Genomic DNA, 6,138 nt, shown 5'->3' with positions numbered 1-6,138 from the left:
GCACGGGAGGGGGGGGGGGGGCAAAAATTATAGTTTCCAAACAAATGAAAGCGCTATTATAGTTTCCAAAAAAAAACCCTCAAATGTTCATTATTATATCCCTAAAAGGGGGCATATTTTTTTAGAATGGAGGGAAAAACCCTCACTTGGGAAGAGAAGAAGATATTTTTTATAAGGAAGGGATATAAAAATGGTAAAATTAAAATTTTAAACTTATTTTGTAATCGGGATTATATTGGCCATAATACGCTTTGCTGGTTTGCCCTTCTCTAACTACTATTAATACATCGGCAAAAAAATCGGTCAAAATAGTCGGCCTTGTTCCATTCTTTAATGCGCCTTTCTCGTTATAGCGTTATTCTTGACGGGCATTGACGGAGTAAATATAGTTACTTGAGACTTCTATGTTATCACGTGTCAACTTGTTGGGGTTTATTTGAGTCAACAAAAAAACCCCTCTCTCTAACGAGATTATATATGGTGGCCGCCCCGCATCGTTTGGCTGATCTAAATCATTAATTTTTGGGTCTTAAGTAGATGTACATAGGGTGTATCCCAAAAAAAATTCTCCATACTGTTCATCCGAACCCTCACCCTCTGTTATGTGCAGATTTCTATATTGTACTGTCAATTTTAAACCTCCTTAAATTGGAGGGTTAGGATCATCCAATGGAGAAGATATTTTGGGGCACATCTTATATACATTAGGGCCCAACAAATGAACGGTTTGGATCACCCAATTGATGTGAGCCTGAGCTGCACCCTCATACATGACTGTCCATCATATAATCTCCCTCTCTGAAAGATGTCTCTCAAGGGATCTGAGACCTTTCAATTAAATGGAGTGCAAATATTAGATTCTGCGTGTGTCCTATTAGTACACTTTGATTTAGGAATCACATGTGAAAAAATCATCTCCATAGGATGATCCTAACCCTCTAATATGTAGATAAATTACATTTAGAAATATCTATAGATTGAAGAGTTAGGATCATCGAATGGAGATGATTTTATGGGCAAGGGCGCAACAAATCAACGGTTTGGATTGTGAGGAAAATGCCGACTATTTAGGATTCTATTGATGGTATTTAAGAGAATGATTTATTTCAAAATCAATGCCAGCCTATCAGTTTTAGCGTCAGAGGAGATGGGCGATTTTTTTTGCCGATGTATTCATTGTAGTTTTAGAAGGGAAAGCCGGCAAGGCACATTATGGCCAATAGAGTCCCAAATGGCTTCATATTGTCCCCCTTCCCTATTGGCCAATAGAGTCCCGAAACGCTAGACTTCCTCATTTTTTTCCCCAAAAATTAAGGGCAGCAATTGTCCCCCTTCCCTTTCATGTGCCATCGCCCCTGGCCCCTACATCCCTTTAGGACTCTCCTAGGAAAAGTACTGTGCTTGTGCAACCCTAATTTGTCTAGTACTCACCATGCATGGTGTAAACTTGACATGAGTTGATCATTTCATTATAACAACACAGAAATTGCTTGAACTTTTAACAATCATCACATATGAAAAGTAGTAAAGATGGGTGAGATCCTTTCTCCAGGACATTTAAAAACAAAAACTAGCTTCTTCTTGGAAGAAAATGCAAGCTACATCTTAGACACGCGCATTCCTTTTTTCTTGGAAAAATCCACTGTAGAAGAAGAAAACATCGGAGACCACCTCCATCTTCATGTCAAATCCCACATCCCTTTGCCTTTGAGGAGATCATGTTCTTTAGATCCCAATTCCACAAGAAGGAGAACACCTAAGTCATCTACTTGTTTGTGGTGCTCGATATGGTGGTCTTCATTTCGACCACGTTCATCAGTGAATGCCCCCTAAAATTTGCATTGCTATTGCATGCTGAAATAGAATTGTTTTTGGAGAAAAAATGGTACATGGAGGGTGGGTCACGACGTGGAAAATGGTTTAGAGACTGTTGGGGGTTTCCACGCAAAAACAAGATCCCGCATTGGAAAAATGTAGAGATGTGGATGGCCTTATAAGGGAATGGGCACCCTCTCCTTAACGGCTAGCTTTCAAGGGTGAGTTCTACCCGGGTCGCGAAGAGTGGTATCAGAGTCGGGGCGTGGTAACCCTGGGGTACCCTCAAGGACGGTGAAATTCTCTCGGGGAAGATCTTGATAACTCTGGTGTACCCTCTGAGGACGGTGAAATCCCTCCAGAAAGATCTCGTAGTTCCTACATTGCTGCTGCGTGGAGAGGCAGATTTTCCATGTTGTTTCCGCGTGTAGGGGCAGATTGTTGTAGGATTCCACGTAAAAGCAAGAACCTACATCGAAAAAATGTAGAGATGTGGATGTGCTTATAAGGGAACGGGATCCCTCCCCTTATGCTCTGTATGGTTGCCAGGTTTTTTTTGGTCCCGGGAGTTATGTGGGAGAAAAAAAATACCCTGGGAGATAGGTGGGAAAAAAAAAGTCCTGGAAGTATCCTGGTAAAATAAAAATCCCATGTTTGGTTATGTGGGAGAAAAAAAATACCCTGGGAGATATGGTGGGAAAAACAAAAACCTTTGTTTGGTTGCTTGATAGGTTGGGTAGAAAAAAATTCTTCTCAAGCTTATTTTTGGTTCCTGAGTTTATTTTTGTTCCGGGTTATCTTGGGATGGGATGAAAAGGCAATCATTACAAAAGTGGGATTAAAAATTTCACCCCACAAGTAATCATTACAAGAGTGGGATTAAAATAAACCTAGTGCTAAAAGGCAACCAAACATGGGATGGGACCAAAATTTAACTTACTCTCCCAGAAAACTCCCAGGAACAAAAAAACCCGGCAACCAAACAGAGCAAATGGCTAGCTTTTAAGGGTGAGTTCTACCTGGTTCCCAATAGAGACGGGGATAGAGAGATGAGGTATTTTAGACTAAAACAATACATGCTAATGCCAATGACCCAAATTAACTGCTAAATTAATGCAACATTAAAGCTACCGCTAATGACCAAAAGGGGATAACAAAATAGCAGGACGGGGATTAGTGGCAAAAAAGAATTAGTTGTTAAAAAAGGGGGAACGGATAATTAGTGGCAGAAAACCGATTTAGTAGTGGCGTAGAAGAAAAACTTTTCCAATAAAAAAATCATTTGGAAAAAATAACAATGATAGCAGAAAGAAACATGATTAATATATATTATAGATTACATAAATATAAAGCACAAGTTCAAAATGTTAGAATAATATCGAACATGATTGTAGGCTTTCAAGGTAAGACCAAGATCATTCGCATGTCCAAGTATACAATGAAAATAGTTTTCTTTGTAAAATTTTATCGACAAAGTTAGCAAAGGAAAATTTATCTATGCGAAAAACAAGAAATAACAGTGAAGATCAGAGATTTTAGGGCATGGTTGGCAACCATGAAAAAAAAATCATGAAATACTAGTTTTCCTAGCGTAATAGAGAGGTAACAAGTGAGAAACTTTAGAAATTTGAATATGAATGGAGACCCTCGGTACATGTAGTAACTTCAGTCATTCAAACGAACACCACCTCAAAAAAGGAGAGATCCAAGGAACCAAACATCCACCAAGAATGGAGACTCATTGCAAACAACAAGAAGGAGAACCATGAAAGAATGAAGGAACAAGGAGAAGAGAAAAGAGAAAAATCACACATGCCATACCACAAGCTCTGAAGAAAAAAACATAGGCCCAAAAGTAACTTTTTCCTGAAGAACTCTTGACAATCGATAGGAAGATTATGAAATAGAGGACATTGATCAAAATGAGACAGGTGATCCTTCTACTGATGAAGCAGAAACTTCTGAAAGTAAAGACTCGAATATGGAGGAAGGAAACGCAGGCAACCTCCATCGAGAAAATTCTCTAGGAACCATCCATGATGAGAATAGACGAAATACTGGAATCGAAGAAGATCCGGAGAAACGGGAAGCTGGGTCAAGAGATGATAGCCTTCCTTCCACTGAGGACAAACCACCAGAAACAGAGGACAAGTCATGAAGAGCAAATCACCAGAAGTTGGGGAGGAGCAAGAAAATCAAGAAATTGAGTTAGAAGATGATAGACCTCCAGGAACATTAGGAGCATCAAGTTCTTGTTACGAAATGTTTCTTAAATCATCTGATTCCTTTTGTTTTCCCTATCTAGTGTCTCAAGGATAGCGACAGTAATTTTCATTCTTAAATGTATCATCTTTCTTTTCATTTAATAAACCGGTAGGGGACCCCGCCAAACCCGAACTTACCTACGCAAATAAAAGAAATATTTGATGAGGTGGTGACTAAGGAGAGGATGAATAGGGACTTGAAATAAAACATAATCTTTTTTTCTCTTTTTTCGAACCTTATCCTATGCTCTCCTCACTTATCGCCTTCTCAAGTCTCTCTCTCTTTAGCCCTCTCTACTCCCCTTCCACCTTGTGTAAACAAATATTCTCTTGATGATAGACCACCTCCAAACATTCCCTTTGATTTTTTTTCCATAGATCTTAAAAAAACGTCGTCTTCATGAAAAAGCTCCCTAGATTCATCTTTGTTCTTGAATTTTTACATTTTATTTTTCTTTTTGCTATATGGGCGATTAGGAGTTCATGGGGAGCGTCAGACTGCACAGGAATAATCCTAAACAATTGTTGTATCTTGGGAGACAAATGCTACTAAACCTAGAAGGGGACGTACTGACTCTAAGGAAAGCATGATTTCCGGTGTGCCTTGATACCTAAACATGTCTTATGTAAGCGTTTTAATTTATATTTAGATTTATGATTATTAAATTAGTGACAGATGATATTATGAGAAAATTCCTTGTAGATTTTTGTGAAATAATCCCCAAGGCTAGAGTAGCTACAAAATAGGGAAATGATTAAAAGTCATTGGGTGGCACGAAATATTTGAAATTATCATATGGGAGTATTGAAAAATAAGGTGGTTAGAAAGTGGTGTTTTACCTTTTTTACAAACCAAAAGACAATTTTACCCTCGAGTCAAACAAAGCACATCAATATGTCTTCCTCGTCTCATCCTCTACTTTCATCAGTTTTTCATCTCCACAACTCTAAAGAAAATGAAGAAGAAGAAGAAGAAGAAGAAAAGAGGAAGACAATGAAGGAGGATGAAAAAGAGAGGATGAAGAAGAAGAAAAGGAAGAATCGGCACCGGAAAAAAAGAAGGCTCCAGACAAAATAGAAAGGGAAGAGGAAGAAAGAAAAAAAAAGAATCAATGCCGGAATAATAGAAGTTGCTAAAAAAATGGAAGACGTCGGAAAAAATGGGAATGAAGGGGAGGAACAAGGAAAAAAAAAAATTGATTCCGCTGTGCTTTATTTGACTCGTCTTTTGGTTTGGAAAAAGGGGTAAAATGCCACTTTTCATCCACCTTTTTTTTTGGTATTCTGAGATGGCAATCTCAACTATTTCCCGCCACCCAAGATCTTTAATCCTAGGGAAAATGAAAACTCCATTTTGAGTTGAGTTTTTATTTTCATTGTTTTTCACCCTGTTCTCACCATGTCCTCGCTAATGCTGTGTGAGTTCTTACCCTGTCCCACCTTAATTGCCTCTCTTCCACACCTCGATAAGCTAAGTAGTATTCCATGGCTTATTGGTGGGTCTAATTCCTCTGAGGGGCGGAGAAAGAGGGGGAGGCAAGGGGTTTAGTTAACAAGAGTGGGAGTGGAGAGGGCATCAAATATAAAAATAGTGAAAAAATTACCTACTTAAAATTAGTTTGTTGTTTTTGTGATTCTTAGGTGTTTTTCATGCTCTTTCGTGATTCTTAGGTGTTTTTCATGCTCCCATTACTTGTTAACGGGTGCCCTTGCTTTTAACGGGAAGAGAGAGAAAGAGAGAACATCATTCCCTAGAAAATTCAACCAAAATTCTTTAATTCTGGAAGGATTTGCTTTTAGAGGGGATAAGGAATCCACATCATCATCACACAAGTACTTATTGTATGGGAGACATACAAGAGAGTCCAATACTATTTTGGCAACCAAACATGGAATGTCGTCATGCCAAATCAAAACCAAAATCCAACTGCTCGTGAGCTTTGTGCAACCAAACGAAGCATAACAAAACCCTTTTAAAAATTCCCCTCAAGTTTCTCAATCTCCTACCCATATCTATCGACCCCATAAATATCCCATGCAATATTTTTTCCCGGCATCC

The sequence above is a fragment of the Tasmannia lanceolata genome, unplaced genomic scaffold (genome assembly GCF_043159265.1).
Source record: "Tasmannia lanceolata isolate RefF3 unplaced genomic scaffold, GAP_Taslan_0.1 ptg000019l, whole genome shotgun sequence".
In the NCBI taxonomy this organism is placed as follows: Eukaryota; Viridiplantae; Streptophyta; class Magnoliopsida; order Canellales; family Winteraceae; genus Tasmannia; species Tasmannia lanceolata.
Note: the sequence above shows the minus strand (reverse complement) of the source record.